Source organism: Anser anser (assembly GCF_964211835.1).
Source record: "Anser anser genome assembly, chromosome: 23".
Taxonomy (NCBI): domain Eukaryota; kingdom Metazoa; phylum Chordata; class Aves; order Anseriformes; family Anatidae; genus Anser; species Anser anser.
The window spans coordinates 6512624-6535621 of record NC_139744.1 but is presented as its reverse complement, the minus strand read 5'-3'; the positions used below and the strand labels follow the sequence as shown (position 1 = coordinate 6535621).

Here is a 22998-nt window from a genome sequence, read left to right as displayed (position 1 = left end):
CTGAGTGTGAGTCAGGCATCTGCTGTGGAAGTGGCGTTAGGAGCATTGGTTTGGCAGCCAGCTCTCCAGGGTGAGAAGGAAACTTGCTCTGGTCCCTGCAGGTGCAGAGGTGGCACCATGCTGACATCCCATACAAGTAATGTCACGGCATGGCAGTCTTGGTGATATGGCACCGTCTTTAGTGGGACAAGAGTGCGTACTCTTGAGATGGTCCTCCTTGTAGAAAGTCTACCCTGTTTTCAGGCTATGAGTCCATTTGCACACCATGCTGCATACAAAGGTCTAATTTCAAATGGCTCCATGTGCAAATGGGCTGTGGAAGGAGAGAGTCTTTGTTTCAGTTTGTGGGGAAGAAACAGGCATTTAGAAACAATTTATGTGTTGAGACTGTAAAAGTGAGTTTGAGTTCAAAACCAAGACAGATGAAAAGAAATCTCAACCAAACCTGAAAATTTTTAAATGGAAAATCAGGTTTTGGATTTTTCTGTATGTTTCTGGAAAAAGCACCTGCTTCTCTTATGCTAGTCAGTATTCATCAGAAAGCCCTGAACACAAAACCCAGATAACTCTTAGCAAAAAGGCAAAATTCTGCAGTGAACAAGGGGTAAGAGGGAATATTTTACAAGCAGCTCTAGTCAAAACAAGGGGTTTTTTAGTTACTTGATCACAAGAGAGATGTGAAAAAGAATTAAGAGCTGTAGATATTTTTTATAATCACATAACTCAAGAAGAGATGATTGAGTTCTTCTGAAATGCAGAAAACATCTGAGAAATGTCAAGCCAATAAAGGTATTTCTGGTGCGACTGTTCTAAGCAAGTGACATCAAGGGTTTAAAACAGAAACGCTGTCTCAGCTGTGTGATGTATCACCACATTGACAACGCAGGGGAAATATTAAAAGGCAATAACTAGCTAGCTGATTTTTTCCATGACTGGCAGTCATTTGGACACGTGCATTTCCCTACCTGAGATGCTGGAAAGAGAAGTAATTGAACTACCCTAGCTTCAGTGGATTTTTAATTGCAAGTGGAATAATAAGAAAAAATTACATCAAGTAGTGAAGGAGAAAGCAGTTTTCTCCTTTCTCCTCTTGCAAATCTTCATGCGTACACATGTAATTAAACCCAAGCCAACAAGATTTCTTGTTTGTACAAGAGCTGCACTCAGCGAACATGGTGCTTGGGGCTTGCCCAGAGAGCAGCAGACACATCTGCAGCACTACACTGCACGTCTGCTTGCACTCAGCCAGCTCAGAAGCTTAGGCTGAATTGCAACACACTCTCCTGAAATTGCTCCATGAGAATGGGATGTCTTTCTGAAAAGCCACATCCTCGCTTGCTGTCTGGAGGGCACCCTTTGGCGCAGCTGGCAAGCCCAGAAAATTAAGATGAGCATTTTTGAAAAAAGAAAAAGGTTTTCCATTCAAAAATGTTCTTGTAAATCACTTCTTTTTTCTCCTTCAAATTGTAAGTAACCACTTCTCCTAACTAGGCTGGCATTTCTGGATCCAGAAAGAAAACAATATCTAAACTAGACCAGTGGTTAGAGGCTTTGCTTTCCCGTGGGCAGACACAGGCTCTGCCCATGCTGGTACATTTGATATGCCTGGAATAATCTCCAGCTCTGAGTCTGGTGGTTATGAGGTTGATATGCCAGAAGACTTCACAGAGCAGCATCCCTGGGCTGTCTCATCTGCTGAGCCATGCATCTGGTCTCTTGGGAGAAACTCAGGTAGTTTGGCAGTCCCTAGAAAGGTTCAAATTTACTAATAGAGTTGTGCAGTTTAGGTCTAAGTAACAGCAGAATTTGAATGCAGGTAAGAAGAGTTATTTAGCTATTTATGGGTAAGGCATAGAGCGAGGGACTGCTGTGTTTCAACTTCTCATCGTTTTCTTCTTTTATTTTCACTTTAAAAATCTTAAAATTTGTGGGTTTGTTATGGAGAGCGTTTTAGGAGTCCTGAAAAGTTTTGAGGGGTGAGAATCCACTTCACAAGCAGTGTCTGACTATGCATCCAAAGGTCTCATTCTCCCTCAGATCTCACATGACATCTTCAGCTGATTTCTACCATGACTTTTTGTCCTCAGTCCACCTCCGTCCTTTAGTTTATCAGTGTGATGTGCGTACAAGTCATCTCATCCTAAAATAGACGATTACATTTGATGAGATTACTTTGAAAGTGACTTTTTTTGGTCTTTTAGATAAAGTGTTTCTCCATGTCCTCATGCCTAGCCCAGTCATGCTGCAGTGATGGGTTGAGGAGGCATCTGAGATCTAAGGCCTTTTGAATCAGCACAAAGCTGGCTGCTCCTTCCCACAGATTGCTTTTCCTTCTTGGACCAAGCCCTGTTTGATTGCACCTTCTGGTTTTCCAGCTCAGCCTCTCAACGTGCTTAGTGCCTTGCTCCCTGCACAGAGTAGGGAGGGAGAGGTTAGACTCCTGGACAGTGTCAGGCATTAGCGTAACAAAGCCAGCATTTGCTGTAATCAGGGTAGCAGAGATGAGGTTTTGAGAGCTGAGCCAGTGGAGGCCACTCACTTCTTAACATTTTGCATCTCAAGCCTGAAATACAGTTTTATCTTCTGAATTTCAGTAACAGCCTCTCAGCAGAACAGCAGCTTTGGCAGAGACACATTTTCCACCTGCTTATTTCTTTGAACAAAATGCTGCAAACAGCTAAGCCTACCTGGCAAGCACAGCTCCTGTGGCTGTCTGCAAGACACACCGGCTTGGCCCAGAGTATTTAGCTCTCCGAATGTGACCAGTTGTGTTCACAGGTAGGATCCCTGTGTGTTCTTTCTATGCAGTTTTGCACAGCCACTGGCAATAAAATTGCTCTCTTGCATGCTATGAAAAAGGCAAGATCAGTGCCTTCAAATGGGCATGCTGACATTGTGGTCTGTAGGTTCATACTCCTCAGAGATCATTTTTAGTTGCTTGGCATTAGGCAGTTGCTGAATCCAGACGTTCAGCAACCCTGCAAATGCATCGGCCCATTAACTGTCATAAATTATGACCTGGTAATTTCTTCTACAACCCTATTTCTTTGACCCACGATCAGAAACAAGCATTTTAAAGCCACCCTGCTCCTTATTGCAATTCTGGAGTGTTAATACCCTTCCTGTAGTTGTGATGAAGATAATGGAGCATTCCAGTACAGGAACACAAACAAGAGATGACAAGATTGATTATTTTTCCAGAAAGGCAGAGATGTGTGTTATGGTGACAGGTTTTTGCACATCAATATTTCTGGTTTTGTCCATAAACATCCAGTGAAGTAGGGCCAGGGTTTGGGGCTCAGCTTTTTCTCCAGCATGACCTAGAGCCCAGGCATAAGGAAGCAGGACATGAGCGTATGCCAGGATATGTGTAACAAATTCCACAGACAGCAAAAATGTGGGGCTTGTGCTGCATTGCTCGGTGGGGAGACCCCCAGAGAAGGCTGGAGGTGGCCCTGCTAAGCCTGGCTCAGCCAGCCTGGTTTCTCAATGTTGGGAAGTCAGGGGCAGGATGAAGGATAAAGGGTAGAAGCATTGGTTGATCACAGCAGTCATAGAACTCAGAGAAAGTCATGGTTGAAGGGACTTCATGTGGTCATTGCCTTGTCAAATGGTGGAGCATCCAGGCTGTGTGCATGTCTGGCCCATTCCCACCCCAGTAATGGCAGTACTGTACCTTTGCGAGGAGATTACTCTCGGTATTTAATTGGCCTCATCACAAAACAGTTGTCTCCAGTGTCTAACCCAAATGCCCCTTGTTAGAAATTAAACCCAACCACTCCTTGTCCTACCTCAAAGCTCATTTATACAGCTGCGGCCACAGGGACTCTGCAGACCCAGGGAGAGGAGCTCTTTGTGCAGCACCTTTGCTTACAGCTCTGTGCTTTGCAGCACTGAACACAACAGGGACTTAATCCTGGTTGATCCTTAGGCATTCTTGTGTTAAACATGATTAATAACAAGATAACAAAATCCTTCTGTTGCTTTCCTCTGGGGGAAAAAATAAATAAATAAGTCAAAGCATAGGAATGAAAAAGACTTTGGTGCTCTAAGGCAATCAGGGTGCAGACTGTGGCTAGCTGTAGACAGACAGCCATGAGCTGACTATATTCACCAGCTGATTCTTTGGCTCAGAAATGCTGAAATGTCCTTTTTTCCATCAGGAAAAAACATGGGAAATATCCTAAAGCAGAGACTGTCCTCAGGCTTGAAAAGGGAAGGATTGATTTCTGCCCTTCAGGGTATGAGAAGCTGAAATCCCAAATTCGTAGTTGACATTGTTCTCCCTTTCTTCATATTTCTCATTTGCCTTGCAGGCTTTGGAACACAAAGGGAAATCCATAAATATAAAACTCTCCAATATTCCACAAAACACCCAGAAAAATAGATAAACACAAGTAAGCTCTGTTCCAGCATGACTGCAATCTGTGTTAGCTCCTAAATGCAGTTTTGTCGTTCCCATTCTCTGAGTGCGCACATCTATTTACTGCTCCATTGTTGTCATCCTGTATCTTCTCCCACATGCGCTAATGCATTTTGTTATTTCTGAAAAGAATTAAATCAAATATTTGCCTGACGTAAATCAGGATAAAAGAGCAATTTACAAAGAGCGTCTACTTCCGGAGACCATGAGCTGGGTATGGCAGAGCGGAGTGAGCAGTTCCTGCAAACTGATGTGTAATTTCAGTCAGGGAATTAAACCCTCATTCAGATCACCCATTTCTTCAGGAGGAATTGTAAAGCATCTGAAAGCATTCTATGGTACAACCTAGACACCTCCATACTGTTCATTTTTCTTTTTGCTGCACAAATAAACCTATTTTGAGTAGCTGCTTGGGGACATCCTTTGAAGCCATGGCTGGAAAGGATCTTGACCTCCCTGGAGCTTGTGGTGTCTTCAGAACAAGCAACCAAGAGTGTTTGTTGTGCAGGAAGCCATGATAATAAAAAGGATGGAAAGTGAGAGGTGTAATAGATGTAACACACTGTGAGCAAAATCTTGGTCCTGGAGAAGTCAGAAGCAGAGGGTTTGCTGCAATTCCAAACCCCAGGAACTTCCCAGAGTGCCAGCAATCCCTTCTTGGTTGAGCCAGAGCCCTGCTAATCTTTCAGCCTAAGCTCATTGCATTCTGATTTGAAAAAAAAAATCCTCCAGAAGGCAGAGATCTGAGGGGAAGAAGTTGTCCTCAAGCAGAAATCTGCAGTGGCAGGTTTTTCCCCTCATCAGACGTGAATCACCGCCTGCTCTGTGTGCGCGGAGCTTCAGTGGCGTGGCCAGGATTGGAAGCTGGTTCCTGTCCTAGTCCATAGCACTGAAAGCATTTCCTAGCTCTTTAATTATTCTTATTTCTTCCAGCTTCCCTTCTTAATCAATATGTTCTCCACCTTTCCCTTACGTTTCGGAGTAGCAGTTAGAGGTGGATGCTGAGCTGTTGGAACTAGGCACTGAGCGCTGCTTTAGGGACACACGGTGCTGCTCCGCCCCTCAAGCCCATCTCCTTCCATTTTCCTCTGACCAAAGCCAGCACCAGAAGATGAAATAAACCTCACTGGGGAAAAATAAAGGTATTCCTTTATTTATTCCCATATGTAAGTTACTATTAACCTACCACAGGGAAGCATTTGCGCTACTTTTCATCGTGTCTCAGGGACCAGGAACAGCCCTGGCAATGATGGTGAGCACAGGCACAGACAGTGGGGGCTGCTTGGAAGGAGCAGCAAAGTGGAGGAGGCGTGAGGGAGCCAGTGCTCCTGTGAGGCAGAGTTAAGGGTATTTGGACGCACTCTGCAGCGGGCAGCTTCACATACCTGCTTGCTTGCAGGTGGGAAGTTGCAGGACCTGCGTCTCCCTGAGCTGTGAGCCCCAAAGCTGAGGCAGTCAGGCTGCTTGGGCACAATGACTGGTGGTGCAGGATTGCCCTTCCACCTCTCTGCAGCTGCAGCATGAACCAACTCCAAACCCCAAACTCACACCAGGGCGGTAAGGCCAGACCAAGTCTGGCCGTGCAGAGCAGCCACAGGCAACCAGGAGGCAGCACGTGTGGAGGATTTGGCCATCGGCAGCTGCTGCGGGACAGGGTGATGCACTGCCCAGCTCAAAGGGCTGCTGGCCCCGGGATGGCCAGGACCCAGCTGTGACCTGGTCCCCGGCAGAGGGTGGCAGAGCTCCGTTCTGAGCAGCCAGAGGTTGCAAAACCATCCTGCGTGCCCGCAGCCACAGATCAGAAACCCTGCACTGAAGGCGGATATAATCAGCGCTGGCCTTTCTGTTCTGTGCTGACGGTGCCCACAGTGTTGCTGAGCCTATTCAAATAGAAAAGTAGAGGAGCTAAAATATAAACCTGGTGTCTACAGCAATTAAATAACTAAACATCTTTTGTGGCTCTGGCTTAGCCCTCTGAAAATGTTAATGAAGTCCTGACCATACAGAGAACAACCTTCCTCAAAGCCTGCTGGAAAAGGCCAGAGTTACAAAACGAGAGGCAAGATCATCATCCTGTCTTGGGGGAGGTTCAGTATTTTGAAATTCATTTTCCCTTCACATCTGAATGAAAAGCAGAATTTAGAAATATTTCACCAAGCGGAAATTTCATTTTGGAAATGTCAGAACCCCCTTCTGGAAGTGCTTCATTCTGTTAATACAGGATGATTTGGAAAAGCAAATGCAATATATAAATATTAAATACCTATAAAATATTTATCACATTCTATATTATTTAAATTCGTATTACACCTCACTGTGTTACATTAAAACAATAGAGTAAAACCAGAGTTAAATCAAACAAGAAACTGGAAATTAAGTGTCTCATTTTGACTTAGATTATTTCCATTTCTAAGGGTGGCTCATTCTCATTCCAAAATCATCATTTTTGAAAAAGAAGTTTCTTTTCCTGAAATACTGTTTCATTACACATCCCTCCCAGGGTGTAGCAATAGGCACAGTTTCTCAGTGCTTCCAGCAAGAGGTCTTGGAAACGTCCACCTAGGATGGGAGGCTTGATTTTCCAGTTTTAGCTACTGGATGACCAAAGACAGGAGGAGAAGAAGGGAAAGACTTTATGCATTTCTAATTGCGACCATTTTTCAGTCTAAACTCCTTGACAGGAGGCCCCCTCACCACCCATCTTTCTTGAGAAGACCTTCCCACCAAACAAACAAACAAACAAACAAAAAACAGAAAACCAGGCACCGTTGTTTAAAAAAAGGGGTGCACAAAAATACAACAAAGATGCAAATTCTGGAAATGACCAAAAAAAAAGAAAAAAAAAGAAATTTTGCAAATTTTTGCGAAGCAGAAAACAAACGTGGTTTTCCTGACTTGGCTGCCAGGTCTCACATTAATGCTGCTGAACCAAAGTGTGAGCAGTCCTTTCTGTCTTCCCTGGGCAGTTGGGCTGAATGGAGAAGCATCACTCAAGTTTAAAGCCTAAAATGATATTTAAGATTCCACTTCAGTAACAGTGCTCCTGCTCAGCCTGAGAAAGGCATTTGCATCCTTTAAAAACAAGTGTTTTGATTGTGTTTTATGTAGAGTACACATAACCAATTGAAATGTAATAGCCTCTGTGTTACTGAGCTCATTTCTGCATTGCTGTGGCTTATGTCTTTATGTCTTTAGGACATTAAATCATCCCAAGGGTCTCGTGTTTTCTTACATCCTCCAGCACTGTTTCTTTTATGATAGACTAAGTCTCTATATGGGAGATTAAGTTTTACAGTGTGATGCCTCAATCCAATTTTTTGTTAACACTGCTTGTTCTGCACACTTCCACTTGCACCTGGTGTAAACCTCAGCTCTCGGGAACTGCTGACTTTGCTCCCCGTTGTCACGCACCAGCTTCCATCTTTCCAAATTGGAGTTTCAGCTATGAATGACCAAAAGCATCTACTAGCACCCCAGTATGAAGCAAATTATTGGAGGAAAAGGGAAAGACAGGCAGTGTTTAAGGCATTTTTATCTATGTTTAGCATTTCTTTAGTCATTTAAGTGCCAGGGCTTCTGAGTTTGCACTGCAACACACTCCCTGCAGAGCTGTGGCACATTCAGTAGTCACTGGCTGGAAACGAAGGCTGTGGCCACCAGGAATTTTCCAATGAACTTTCCTTTTTCGGTTTGGTCAACACTGAAAAATGCCGGTTTGTGAAACCCAAGAAAGGCAGATCTGAAGCCTTGTGTGACTTGAAATCTGTTTGGAGAAAAATGCTGACACAGACCAAGCATTTAATCATTTAATTTTGTAAATGAAGACTCTCTGGGAGTTATACTGGGGGCTTTCTGGTCTACTATTTTCGTTTGTTTAGACTAGACAGAAGAAGTTAAGCAATTGAAACCAAAACAATCCACAGCAATTTGATTTACTCTTGCTTGAATCCCTCCTGCCACACCACAGGAGGAGGAGTTGCCTTGATTTTATTTAATTCACAGCCATTTTTTGCCACAGTCAAGACAGAAAGATGTTCCGCTGTTCCAGAGACCCTCCTGGGACAAAGCTCTGTTTCTCCTTCAGCTGGGGTTAATAGCACTGCCCTACCCCAAGGCCCCGGGGCGAGCACATTAGGGATCGGGAGGTGCTTGGACACCATGGTAATGGAGTCAGTTAAGCACAACAGATTGTTGTGACCTCCTGTGCCAGTCGTTATGTGTACAGGTGTGAGGGGACATTGCTATGTTCCTGTACAGCAAGGTTGTTGCTTGTACATTCTCATGTTATATCTCTTTGCCTCATTGCCTTTAGCTTTCTAACTGCCCTGCCAACAAGCACCTCATTATCCAAGTCCCCAAACATATCCCTTAGAAAACAAAACCAAAGAAGAAAATGTATTTAGCTCTAATGATGCACACACTCTCTTTGTGTTTGGATCTATTGCACTTTAATGAGCAAAGGAGCTGCAGCAGTGATGGGAGGATGAGCAGGGGATATGGCTTCTCCGGCACTCCTGCCCTAAAGGGGCGCTTGTGCTGGCCACCTCTCACTCCATTAATGTGCAAGTGACCTGAGGGACACGTACTGCCATCACACTGAGAGTCAAGCTTGACATTTAACTAGAAAATAGCAGGAAATGATTATGGACAAGTGGGAAGCAGTGGTGCCTTGCTTTATGTAGGCCCAGAAAAGATAAATGGGGACCGCGTTTCCTGCAGCAGGCAGGGTGCAAGTGGTGGGTGAATTCTGCCCAGGTGCTCTCCTATCTGGACAGAGGCAGAGAGATAGTGTCCGTTCTTTCTAGGGCCACATGTTGGTTGACCCTCTGTCCCCTCATTTCTACATGTTCTTCTTCCTCCCAGATACCCTCAAGATCTGGAACATCCTCCAGACCCCAGCAGAAGTCAGCGAGTATCATGGTCTCTCACTGGAGGATGTGCTGTCATTTGACCTGTAGAGGACAAATGTCAACGAGGACAGCCCTGTTGTAACTGACATCCCATGTCTCCTCCTCCATCTGCTGCACCACCCCGAATAAATCTTTTCTTGAGTACTTGCAGCCTTCAAACCCACACAGAGATGTCCCTCTTCTCACCTTTCCACACTACTTGTTGCTCAGCCATGGTATTCTACCCTTTTAATCTTCCCTCCTAACTTACTCCCACTGATGCTTTCATTATTTTTTCCTTCCCCTTTTTCTGATCTCGCTCCAATATTTCTGGTAATGAGCTACTTTAAGCAGCTTTTAAAAGCCCAGCTTGGTCTCATCACAGCTGTCCATGTCAGGGCTTGCAGTAGGGCCAGTCAAAATCTCTCCAGCGAAACCAAGCATCCTAATGAAAAGCCCCATTTCATACAGCACTAATTATCCCACTTACCACTTCTGAGCTTCAAATTGATTTGGCCAAGCCCAAGGCCAGGTTCTGTGAAATTCCTTTCTGGTTAGCTCGAGGGCCAGGAATAGAGGGAGCTGCAGGCTGGTGGCCCCCAGCCAGGTGGGTCTGCGGCAGGGCCAGGGATTCGGGGAGCTCTGCCCTAGCCACATGTCAGTGCTGTTCACTGCCTTCCCCACTTCCGTCCACAGTGAGGCCAATGGGGACAGTGGTTCCACGGGAACAGCTGCAAAACTGTGGGAGGTTTTACTTGGTGCTATATTCAAAAAAAAAAAAAAAAAAGTATTGGTTTCAGTTCAATTTGGACCAAAATCAATAAGCAAAAAGGGGGGAAAAAAAAGGAATTTCTTACGAGTCTGCTTTTTGGCCATCTCCAGCTATCCAGCTACTGTCTGTCTGTTTGAGGAAGTGATGAGTTTGTGAATGCTTGCTTTTCAACTTGCTGCTGTAGCATACATCTTGAAGCCAAGAGAAAGGTCTGCCTTAGAAGTATATAAAGCAAACAGTCATTTTTAGATAAAGCAAATTGGTGTGGGGGTGATGCACATCACTTGAAGTCTCCAAGTGGCAGGCTGTCTCCTAGTGGAAGCTGCTTACTTCAGAGGACATTGTGAAAGTCGGTGGTTTTTCACATTTGGACTAACATGAGGGATGGGGGGAGAAATTTTAATGATTTTGCTGCTTTTCCATACATCTTCCAAGTTAAGATCATACAGTGTGTTACACATCCCAGGTAACATGATGCAGTCACAGTTATAACCTCTCCCCTCTTCTCAGTTCCCCACTGCCTCAAAGCTCACTTTTACGCCCTTACGTCTGCTCTGTATTTTGATGAAGACGTCTGAACCTGCCCACCTACGCCACTGATACTTCGGTGGTAGGCTCTGTTGATCATCAGTTCCCCACTGGCTTCACATGTCCCCTGCTGAGTGCATCCAGCAATTTCAGACATGCCTGCTTTGAAGTAAACTCAGCATCACAAACACGTTTCAAGCAAATGGCTTGGCATGGTCCTTTCAAATCCATACTTCAAACGCACCTAACTCACTGGAGCATTTCAGCAGATTTTGGGGGGACCTAGGTCTGATTAACTCCTAATATCTCATGCCATTATGTTCAATAAGAAATGCAAACAGATTGGAACAGTAAACTCAAACAAACAGAAAAATGTCAACGTGTTAAATTCTTGGCTGCAGCCTAGTGAAGGGAAATGAATTGCAAGGGAAAAAATGAAACAGAGAAGTACAAAAGGGCCCGTCTATCTTAAGTCTGTGACCAGTGCCCCTGCAAGAGGCATGGGAGTATGGCAGGAAGGTAAGACAAGCTCCAGGGCTGAAGGAGGAAGGGAAGGATGCTCCCTGCCCCACCCAGCCCCTGCTCCCCGGGCTGCAGAAAGCAGTGGGAGTCCTGGGACACCAAACCCTGAACTGAAATGTTGAACCTCACCAGTCCGAGTGTACTTAACAAGCTGCTGTTTCACACAGGAGTTAGACCGGGTTGTTTCCTCTTTCTGTTCCTTTTGAATAGAAATTCTAGAATGGAGTAGAAATGAATAGGATAGGATAGGATAGGATAGGATAGGATAGGATAGGATAGGATAGGATAGGATAGAATAGAATAGAATAGAATAGAATAGAATAGAATAGAATAGAATAGAATAGAATAGAATAGAATAGAATAGAATAGAATAGAATAGAATAGAATAGAATAGAATAGAAAATGCATTCATATTCTTTTCACCAGCTCCCACGCCACTGCAGCCCTGCCTCTGGCTGCACCTCCCACGTGCCCTGACACCCCGCTTACAGAACTGGGAGATGGTCACTGTGAAGTGCTGAAAGGCAGTGTGAAACGATTCCTAAAGAAAATAAATCATTTTTTTTTTCCTCCCCTCTTACTAGATCTTTTTTGTTTTTGAAAGGCCAAAAGAAGCCGGTATATTCCAGAAAGACACTACTGCTTTCTCTCAGACTGCTGCACCGTGAACTATGCACCAGGGTGTGTTTTGGCACACAAATGCTCCTGTGGACTGTGCAGGGAGTCATTCCTGCTGGGAAAATTGCATTTTGTGGTATTATTCTGATCTGTTCCAGCAGCTCCAGGGGAGTTCTACTCAAATATTCTCCTTACATCTCTGCCTTTTACTCTTCTGCAATTTGCGTAACTCACCCCTGGGTCCCCACTCAGCTGGGTGCTCAACAAAAGCCCAGGGCCAGCGCATGTCCCTTGGTGCGCGGGTGGCTTTGCTGCACACCTGGACTCTTCTTGGCAGCATCTGAAGACATTTCTCCATCTAGACAGGAGCACCTTGAGGCCATAGAAGAGACCTGGGGCTGTGTCATTGTCGGGCAGGGTGAGGTGTCACCGGGAGCTGGACACTTCCCTAGGTAACAGAGAACCCAGAGCACGGAGAGTCCTGTGCTGGCCACCCTGAAGAACTGCGGGAGATTCAGTTGTGGTTGCTGCGGAGCGGGGAGGGGAAGGCATACACCAATTTCAAGCTCTGTTAGGAACAGTGAGGGCGAGGAGAAAGGGGATCGATTTCTGACAGAGAAATAAAATCCAGCAGGAGAGACGTCTCATTTCAGGGATGCTCAGAGCACTCTGGAAGGAGACATCCAGCACGTTTCAAACTGACGGAGGCTCTCGGGGGTGCTGAGGGAGCGCAGATGCAGGTGCCACCTTGGAGCAATGGGATTTGCAATGGTAAAAAGGTGAGAGCTCTGGGACAGCGGAAGCACTTGGTGCTCTGGGCTCCTTCCTGGAGGGGCCTAGGAGATGGATACTTTGGGATGAAGTATCCAAGTCCCAGGTACCCATTTGCTGCACACAGTGCAGAGCTTAGAGCACCAGCCAACCCTCTTGCTCCTGGCTCAAGGCCTCGAACTCCACCTCAGGGCTCAGCACAGGGCTAAGGAGAGATTTAGCCCCTCCACATCTGCTGCATTCGCAGCTCAGGGACTGATTTATAAATAGTGCTCTCTGAAACTGGAATTACAAGACTGTTCCCCACGTTCCTCTGCCATGCATCACCCCCTTCTCTCTCAGTCCTGCCATGCCCCTGGGGGGATCTGAGCCCCCTGTATAAGCTCCCAAGTCCTGATCTCTACCAGTCCAGAGCCCCAGCATCTGCGAGGCTTCCATGCATGCCAGAGGGACGCAGTTCCCCTGCAGCTCTGGGATCAGGCCGTGGTCCAGGAGTGATTCAGGCTGGAGCCAGAGAAGTCAGGCTGGGGAGATGGAGAGGCTGGCTGCTGAGGGACACTTTTGTGGGAAAAGGGGATTCAGAGTAAGAAGCAGGATCTGCACATGGAGCTGGCCTAAACTCCTGAGTTTCCATCCTCAGGAAGGTTTTCCTTTGGTATCAGAATGAAAATGATCAACAGAAACAAAAAATGTAGATTCGGTTTAACAAATATTACACTCCCCAAGAAATTCATCAGCATAAATCAATGCTTTGTGAAGCATGTGGAAATTTTATTTACATAATATTTTCCAGCAGAATTTAATGATTATGAGAATTACCCACAAGATTTATTCCCTGGGGAGAGCAGAGGAATGCTGAAAGCAGGGATTCACCTCTGTGGCATGCAAGTGTTAGTCCCTGTCTCAGATGAGTGATACAGCTTAGGGCATGAAGGTTACTGCGGACATTCCTAGGGATGTTTAACACATTGCAAAGTCAGATCAGCAGCAAATGGAGTGGGCGTAAGAAATGACAAAGTTCATCTCTGTGGCCACACTGTGCACCTCTTCCTTTTCACAGCATTTGATCCTGAATCAGTGATGTATCTTTTTATCTATTATGTAGATGTAGTGTACATGTACACTATTTATCTATTATATAGATGTAGTGTAGATGTACAGGATGTAGCTTTTTATCTATTTAATGTGAAAATAAATTGCTTTCCATCCCTGTCTGAAAAACAAAACCTGTCAGATAAAAGTAAAACACACAGGCCATTAGTTTCAGCAGGGTTTGTTCTGCTTTCACCATCCATTCGGCAGAGGAAGCACATTTATAAAGTACTGAGTGGCAGGAGGAAACAGGGGAGAACATTGTCTGTGCTTATTCAAAAATATCTCCTCTATTTCAAACTCCTTTCTTTCTTTCTTTCTTTCTTTCTTTCTTTCTTTCTTTCTTTCTTTCTTTCTTTCTTTCTTTCTTTCTTTCTTTCTTTCTTTCTTTCTTCAAGAGAATCCTGCAGGCAGCAGCCTCCGTCACTGCCCAGGGCAGGCTCGTTTGTGCTCTGAGTCAGAGAACGTGAGGAAAAATAGCAGACGATGATAAAATTAATGACCGTCTTCCGGAATAGGTACAGGGGGGGCTTGGATGAAGTCGCTGGAGCCAATGGCTCTTCATTTGCTCGTTTGCTTTGGTGAGCCTGTCTTGTTTGAAATGCTGATCGTGTGATGGGGGGAAGTACAGGCTGCCTCCGCTTCCCTGCTTGCGCTGCCCAGCGGGCAGAGGGGCCGGTAGCTGGGGACTTGGTAATGGTCCTCGAGCCTGTAGCAGGCTGCTGCAGTGAGCCAAGGGACAACCTCACCTCTGTAGCTGCGGTGGCTCGGGCAGGAAGTTCAAGGGCTTTGGCTTGCGGCTCAGCACTAGCAACAATGCTGGTTTTTATTAAGCAGCGTGCGATTTAGCAGTTTGGGGCATCTACCTAAAAATACTTTTTAAAAGCCTGCTTGGTAAATCCTCTGTGTTTTCTACGTAGAAGCACCCTTTCCATCTTTCTTGTGTTGGATTCATCTGGAGTAAAGCAATCCGAAATCAAACCAGGTCACTTCTGTCAAGTTTTCTGGGAGGAAAATGTCCGGCTTGCTTTAAGTGACCCTGGGAAACCACTGTGGTGGGGCTTTTCTGATGGAAAAAGAAAAACATCATTTTTGGCTGACAGTATAGCTTCTTCATCTTTCTAAAGCTACCTGCAGGCTAACATTTTCTGGTGCCAATCACTACAAAGAGTTTTGCAAATTGTCCAGGTTGGGCAATGCACTTCTAATGTTTGAAATGCAATGGCTTAATCCTCTCACTGTCTCACTCAGCATTTTGGGGGATTCTCCTAAAGACTTTTCATTGCTGGTTGCAAAAACTCACCAGGCTAGAGAAGCTCAGCAAGCACTGCATCAGCAGATGTGTGGGTAAGTCTGATGGGCCAAGGATAAACTTGCCCCACATAATTCTTGTGCTTTCACCAGCTTGTAGGAAACCCCCCATGGCACAGCCAGTCTCCTTCCTCAAGGCATCACAACCCAGCATGCCAGGATCCCACCCATGTTCTTTGGCCTAGCACCTCAGTTACTTCTACCTCTGCAAAGGGTGCCTTTTCTCTTCCTTTTCTATTTCTTGGGTTACCAGGATGTACCATTTTTTTTCAGTAATTAAAAAGATCTCATAAGTTTGCTTCACTGGGAAGTCCGTGGCATGAACTCTTAGCTCAGCTTCCAACGTAACAGCGCATTTCGTTCAGGCAGTGAAACAAGAGCAGTCTGTGCTTGTTGGCAGCCGCAGGGTAGCAGCTGTTGGCCAGGCATGGCTGCACCTCTGCCACCAGCCACCTGCACCAGTTCAAATGCACTTGTAAGTGGGGAGGGTCCAGGCTGCGCTGCTTTAACACCAGTGGGGTTGCTGAAGTAGCCTGGATCTCCAGAGGAGGTTAGAGAGAGGATGGAGCTGAGCTCTCCAGGTTGCTCTACCTGCATTTGCTCTGGGTGGGCAGTTGAACGTCACTGAAGGACTTGATCATTCTGGGTGTGAAAGGGTTCAGTTTGCTCTCGAGGCATTTCTTAGTCAGCAGGCCATCGACCTGGTTGAGATTTGGGCAGCCAAGGGCCAGCAGCTCAACAAAGCACGTCCATCACTTTACCTGTGCTGTGAAACTTGTCTTTCTGAGGGCTGCTGCTTTGCCAGCACGGATCCTCCCGCAAACATCAGCAAGGTCTGAATCAGGAATGAACTTATTCTGCTGTCAGTAAATGTTGCCCACAAAAACAGATGGGTTAGTGAGTTCCTCAAACAGGCTTAGATAGAGCCTCTGCTTATTTCATATATCTAAAGAACCATTGCAATTAATTCCTTAACCTTCTTTAAAGAGGACTGTAATTGCTGCTGTGGCAACATAACAAGAGCTGCTATTTTCCACCCGATGCTTCATTAACTTGACCTTAATTGGCCAAGTAAACAAAAACAAATTGCTGCTCAATCATGACTTGGGCTGCCTCTCTTAAAGGAACCCAGATAAGACGGGCAGAGAAGGACGCAGTGGTTCAGACAGAGGTTGCACAATAAGCAAGAAATCCTTCAGGTCAAAAGTAATCCTGCACCTAGTAAGAATAATCAACCGTATGCTTTCAGAACATGACCAGAGACATTAAGCAAACAGTTGCTTAAATTTTACAAATGCATTTCCCCACTTTCTTTTATTAGTGATGATTGGGACTGAATTAAGTGGCTTGGCTGCTCATTTTTCATCCTCTGTGCTCTCAGACTTTTCTGAGAAGACAACGGCAGACGGAGGGAAGATGGCCATAATGTGTATGCAGGCAAGCTGCTGAAATCCCCAATGTGCTGAAAATCCTCGAAAGCCCGGAAAAGGTGAAAGCAACAGCATCATTCAGAATTTGGCACCAAACTAAATGCTGTGGCTTCTGGCCAAGCCCAGGGAATGTTTCTCCTTGTGGTTGGTGGCATGCTCAGTGGCACATAGGCGATGCATCTAATTACAGAGGAAAAATAAATAAATAAATAAATAAATAAAGTGTGGCTAATTAAAGTAGTTATAAGTTCACTATTGAACATGGGGTTAATTTTTTTGTCTTCCCACATAAAGGGCCAGATTTATCTCATGTTGAAATCCCTCCATTAGAGATGCATAAGGCTATTTCAGCTGCTCACCCTCTGCTGCCTTTATAGCCAGGGGAGTTTAGGGTGCAAATCATCTGGCCAACTGAAGGAATCTACTTTAGGCTATGAAGTGCACAAGACCCCATTAACCGTACTGGCTGATAAATGAGTTACTCCAGTTTGGATGCTGTGTCTTGATGTAACTGCAAGTTGGGTGTCTCAGGCATCATCAAACTTGCGGGGTCCCTGCTTGCAGCCAGCCTGCATCTGCTGTGGTGAGAGTGTCTAATAACAGTTATCGTTCTGTACTTGGGGGTTTCCTCTTTCCTTTTACCTCAAAATATCCCAAGGCAATGACAAAAGTCCCATTGGAGATTCAGTAGGTCCAGGATCTTGCCCTTGAAGCCCATAAAAGCTTTCTTGACAGCTGCTGAAGCTTGGTGGGCAAGTGTTAAAGTTACATTCAGCTTTGGAGACAGGAATAAAATGTTTACATCTTGGATCATTAACTTCTTTCTGGCAGAGTGTATAGCAAGAAATTCAAGGCCAATATTTATCAGAGGACAAGAATGGATAGTAGAGTCTGACTTTGTCTCCTTCATTTATTGAACTTCTACCAGGTCCCTTCTCTTCTGTAAGTCCTCAGTGACCCCCACACACAGAGATAAGTCATGCACCAAATACTGCAGAGCTTTTATGATCCAGCTTCCCTTCAAATCTGCTCTGGCTCTTGAAAGTCTTCATTTGTACCTGTTTTTTTAATTTATTTATTTGGGTTTTGATGTGACTTTAAATGAGCAACAGCAGCAAAGCCAACATACACTTAGTGGAACAGGGTTGCTCTCCTGCATGCCCCAGTCACACAGCACGAGAGCCCTGCTTCTTCTGCTCAGTCTTCCTCCGGTGTGATCATGTTGAAGGCATTTCTGCACAGTGGCATGCCTTCGGCAAAAGGGCAGGTGGGAAAAACATCCTCTGCCCTGCTGGTGATGGTAGGAAATACAGTATGACTTCCACCAAACAGGAGATGGTTTTAGATTTGGTTCTTCAGGTGTTCGTGGCAGTAGGGGACCCTGAAAAAAGAAGGCAACTGTCCCTCCAGCTTTGTTTTCCTACCTAGACTAAGGAGGAGCTGAAGTGAGCTTGAACCTTGTCCTGGTTTTGGCTAGGATAGAGTTAATTTTCCTCCTAGTAGCTGGTATGGTGCTGTGTTTTGGATTTAGGATGAGAATAATGTTGATACCACACTGATGTTTTAATTGTTGCAGAGCAGTGCTTACACCAAGCCAAGGACTTTTCAGCTTCTCGCTCTGTCCTGCCAGCGGGCAGGCTGGGGGTGCAGCAGGAGCTGGGAGGGGACAGACCCAGGACAGCTGACCCAAACTGGCCAAAGGGGTATTCCATACCATGGGACTTGATGTGAACAATCAATGGGGGGGGGGGGGCTGGCCAGGGTGGGGGGACCGGCTGCTCGGGGGTAGGCTGGGCATCGGTCAGCGGGTGGTGAGCAATTGCATTGTGCATCACTTGCTGTGTACACACTATTATTATTATTATTATTATTATTATTATTATTATTATTATTATTATTATTATTTTCCTTTCTTTTCCGTCCTAAGAAACTGTCTTTATCTCAACCCACAGGCTTTCATTTTTTTCTGATTCTTTCCCCCATCCCAGAGAGGGTTTGGGGAGGATGAGTGAACGGCTGTGTGGTGCTTGGCTGCCAGCTGGGTTAAACTGCAACAAAACTAAGGTTGGGAGCACAGAGGTACAACATTGGATACCCAGGGAATGCCATGGGCCAGCACAGTGAGGATTAAGATGAACACCTGGCATTTCGGAAGGCAGTTTTGTATTTGAAGGTCTAAATTTCACCGAGCTCCTCCCCAGCGACCTACACTCTTCAGTAATTCTGACTCTAAGTGGTCTGTGCACCTGTGCCAGATTGGCACAAACAACTCTCGTGGGCTTCATGGGTGTTGGATCAGGCCCTGCATGCAGACCACACCGCAGCAAGGAAGTGCATAATGATTTGGAGAAAAATTATGTATTTATAAGCATCAATTTTTGCCTTTAGAGATTGGCCACTGAAGCAGGGCGGATGCACTGGCCAGGCTTCCCCTGCACAGTGACTGCTTCATCTCTCTGCACTGTCAACAAGCGTCTGTGGCCTCCCATCAATTATCCCTAAAAACCCGTTCTGGAGCAGCGATGAAAGCTCTCCCTTTCCACAGCACTAATACCAGATCCGGGTTTTAACAGTCCAGCGCTGCTAAGCACATGATAAATGGTTTGTTCAGAGGCATCTGCAAGTGAAGAGAAGGTGGAATGAGGGGAGGAGAAAAGGAAGAGGAGAAGCTAAGGAAGAGGAGGAGGTGATAGAGGGAGGTTTTATAATGTCCTCATTGCGAAGAAACTTTATAGGGAGAGTAAACAGTCAGAAACAGCTTGAGAAATGCCAGTGGTAGAAGGACTGCATGTGCCTGTGTTTTTCCAAATACAAGTGGAAAAAAAAAAGGGGGGGGGGGAATAAAAAATAAAAAAATGTCTGGGAGTTTATTTAGAAGGGTTTTGAAAGCCCCTGGTAAACCAGAGGCACCTGTGTTAGATCTCTGGGTTTTAAATTAAATATTTGATTGCTATTTCATTCGCCAGCACTCGGAAAGAAGAAAAGGTGACACAAATATTTAGGATGACCTCCTTGGTCTGACTGTATTGAGTCACTAGATTGAGTGGATATAAATTCTCAGTGGTGGAGTGGAGATTTTTTACATCAAAAATCTCTTTTGATGTGCAAGAGACCTGTCATTTGAGAAAACACTAAGTCCCGGAGATGAAATCTGAAAAAAAAAAAAAAAGAACCCCCCCCCAGCACAAACAAATGAAAAACCCCAGCTCATCCCTGCTGTTCAAACCCAATGAATAATCAAAACACCCAAACAAACCACTGCAAGCAGAGAGGAGAAAGCCAGGCATCAAATGGCAGCTGCCCAGCCCAGGCATCATCCCGAGCACTAATCTGGTTGGCGGCGCAGCTCCGTGGTGCAACTGGGAGCCACTAGCTGGGAAATGCTGTGTAATTATTAGGAGATACCACTCATCTGCATTTCCCATTTCTGTCCTTGCCAACAGCCTCAGGGGAAGGGTTTTCATCTGTTTTCGATGAAAGCAAAATTAAAGTAATCATAACAAAATTGCAGCTGACTGCATCCCAGCCAGTGGAAAGGAGGAGGGAACGGGGAACCCGCACTGGTGCTGGCAGAGCTGCACTGGCCACGTGGTGCTCTCCTGGACAGGCACCTAGGATGGTACAGCTAACAGAAAGTGTAAGCTGTTAGGCAGAAATACAGATCTTCTTCTTCCATTAAAAGGCAAAAATAACCCACTAGCATAATCCCTGAGCCGGAAAAAGCAGAGCTACTGCTGGTTGTCACTGGTGTGAGCCAGAGGGGAGTCACATCTGCAGGTCATGGAGCTGCAGGCTCCTCTTTCTTGTGCAGCTTTGTTGTTCCTGTGGCTGACAAGAAAAGAAAATCTGTCAGCCTTGTGCAAAAATCATGTTTTGGGAAAATCTGTTAGAACACTTTTAACTGCGTCCAAATGATAATGCTTGTTCTTCCTTATTAGACATTTCCTCCCAATATCTACAGCCCATCGTTGCTTTTTGCCTTTGGGATCCAGCTTCTGAACAACAAACTTCTGGTTTGTTCTGCAGTGAGTGCTGGTCACAGGCACTCCCCCCTCATAATTTATTAACTGAAAGTAGTTCCTAAGTACCCTGCAAGTTTTTTTATATAGCCCAGCCAGGCTTGGTCTGTGGCCTGGACATGGCAGGAGGGGCTGAGTCTAGCTCCCCACCATGGGCTTGTGGGGAGGGATTTTCGTCTTAATGCAAGTGAAAGAGAAATTGAGCTCCTGCTGCCAGTACTTGGGCCTCTGCGTGGCAGTGCGTGCACATTGCTGAGCTTTTGGACTACTTCAGGTGAGCTAAGAAGCATCGTAAGATTTTTCTGGTGGTGGGGGCAGCCCCTCTGGGATAAGTAGTACCTGGAAAGGTCCATGCAGCAGCCTCAGTTGGGGTGGGTTAGCACCTTCTCCTCTCTCTGCTATTCCTCGCCCTCTGTTCTTACCACAGAATAGCTGAGAAGAGTTTTGCAAGAGTCTTTGGTTCCTGTGGACTCTTTTGCAATCCAGTAAAGATGAAAATATATTTCCTGGTAGGACCTTCACCCAGAATCTCTCTGGGCTCGGAAACACAAATCTCACCTGGCCCTTCTCCCTGGCTCATGGTTGCTGTGGGCTGGGACAGGGCGAGGTTTGGTGCAGATGGGAGTTGCTGCTGCAAGCACTCTGTCCCCTGGAAATGGAGCCATGGCAGAAAAGCACCCCTGAGCCATTTGTGCAGAGCTTGCTGAGCTGTCACCCTTCCAACCTTTGATGTAGTCAGAGCTGTAGGCACCTTTTGCTTTAGATGCCAGGGGAAAGAAGCTGGCAGATGTGCAAGCAGGAAGACACACCTGTGTTTCTCCAGCTCAAGACAGATCATTGCCGTATGTCATATAAAGCAATCCTTCTGTCCCCGTGCTGCTCCAGGAGGCATGAGCATCTCAGAGAGCGGCAGAAAGAGGAGAAGCTTAAGCATCTTGGTATCTAGAACCAGTCTTTGAAGATTCCCCATTTCTAATCATGAGCTGATCTGGCATCCAGGTGACAGCATGAAGTAGGCACTTTGTGGTTTGTTCTTCTTTATTGAGTTTCAGCTGTCCTAGTGGGAGTTGGAGGAGGTCAGCTATAGCAGGCAGTGGGGAGAAATATTACTGCAGCTGGGAAATGAATGATTTAGCTGCTCTTCTGTGGATGCCTGCCCACCGGCAGTGCCCTGTGCAAATGCCACATGGCAGTTGTTTTCTCCTGCCAGGAGAGAAATGTTCCGCTGGAAACTCACGCTGCTCTTTTGCATAAGCAGAGGTTTAATTTCAAGCCATTAATCCGTGTGATCTGCACCAAGGCTGCAGGCAATGTGTTCCAGTTGGATAAAATCCTCTTTCATGTGTCAGAGCTGGGCTGGGGGTGTGCTGCCAGCACCATTGGATCTGCAACCTTGCCCTGACAGCTCGCTCCTCCCTCCCCACCCCTGGTGCCCAGCCCAGCCCTGCCTCTTCCACGCTTCCCCTCCAGGAGCCAGCAGTTCATTTGCCCAGAGGAGTGGAGCAAACATAAGGTGATTTTTTTTTCCTTGCAGAAAGAACATGTTTTCCTTTCTTGCCTCTGGTATCCCCTGAACGAAGGCTTTGGGCCAGCTCTTCAAAGTCACTGTGGAGCCAGAACATCTTTGAAAGTCTGTTTTTTAACATTTGGAAAGGGAAATATGTCCTCCAGAAACAGCTCAAAAGGCAAATAAGAAGACCCAGGGCAGTGCCCCTAGCAGATACCAGAGTGGGTGCCAACCTCACTCCTTTCCTCTTTATTGCAGCTGAAGTGCTTGGGCAGCATCTCTCGCATGGGCTTGAGACTGCCATGGAAGTGAATCCCCTTTCCAGCCTCTGCTTCGTGCTTATCGTCACCTCTGCAGCCTGGTACCCAGCCCCTTCCACTCGTGGGACCTGTTCAGCTGCAGTTGTCCTCTCCTGCCACAGAATACTCTGCTAGAAATACAAACCACTGTTCATTAGCAGAGGTTTTGTTTCAAGCATCCCCGCAGGCTCTGCATGTTCCCAGGACCCGAAACAATGACCTCCAGAGGGCCCTTCCAACCTAAACCATTCTGCAATCCCGTGAAAATTCACCCTTAGCAGCTCCATGTGGGGCAATGGTAGGCTCTGTGCTGAAGAATTTATCTAAATGGTTAATGCAGAGAAATGGTGCTTTGGCTGGGATGGGGAATTTCCTTGTACTTGGGGGCCTGCAGAGAAAAGGAGGGTGATGTAGAGAAGCATTTACGCAGACCTGTGAACTGATCTGTGGAAACGCCTTAATTTTGCAACTGCAAGACCCAAAAGACAAGTTTCTTCCATGGTGGTGCAACGGGAAGCCCTGCCCAACCCAAGTGCCTTCTCGGAGAGGTAACTAACTCATGTGCTACAGATCTGCCTCCTCCTCTGCCAGACAGAGCCAGCACCTGAGCCACAGCCCATGATTGCCCCCCAGCTGCAGTCCCTCCCTATTTAACGGGACCCAAAGCAGCCCAGGGCTGTTTGTCAGCAATGCAATGCAAGGTGCTGCCTCTCCAGCTCCTGACTCATCCTCTAAGATTCACGTTGTAAGACTGCCCTCTCTTTAACACAGGTAAATTACTCTTTTCTTCTTTTATTTGCATAATGATGGCTTTGGG

At 46.0% G+C, this 22998-nt stretch overlaps 2 protein-coding genes and 1 long non-coding RNA gene across 4 annotated transcripts in view; 2 read left to right on the top strand and 1 right to left on the bottom strand.

The window, feature by feature from the left end:
* LOC310885452 (acid-sensing ion channel 2) overlaps nt 1-22998 on the top strand; it is a 504402-nt gene that overhangs the window by 327438 nt on the left and 153966 nt on the right. The gene's annotated exons all lie outside the window — the stretch shown is intronic.
* Nucleotides 1-22998, bottom strand: part of LOC310885454 (uncharacterized protein) — a 369789-nt gene that overhangs the window by 236263 nt on the left and 110528 nt on the right. The window lies entirely within an intron of this gene.
* Nucleotides 18118-22998, top strand: part of LOC310885463 — a 35071-nt gene continuing 30190 nt past the window's right edge. For both annotated transcript variants that reach the window (XR_014574818.1, XR_014574819.1), the window contains exon 1: nt 18118-22952. This is a non-coding gene — a long non-coding RNA (uncharacterized lncRNA). The remainder of the gene's footprint in view (nt 22953-22998) is intronic.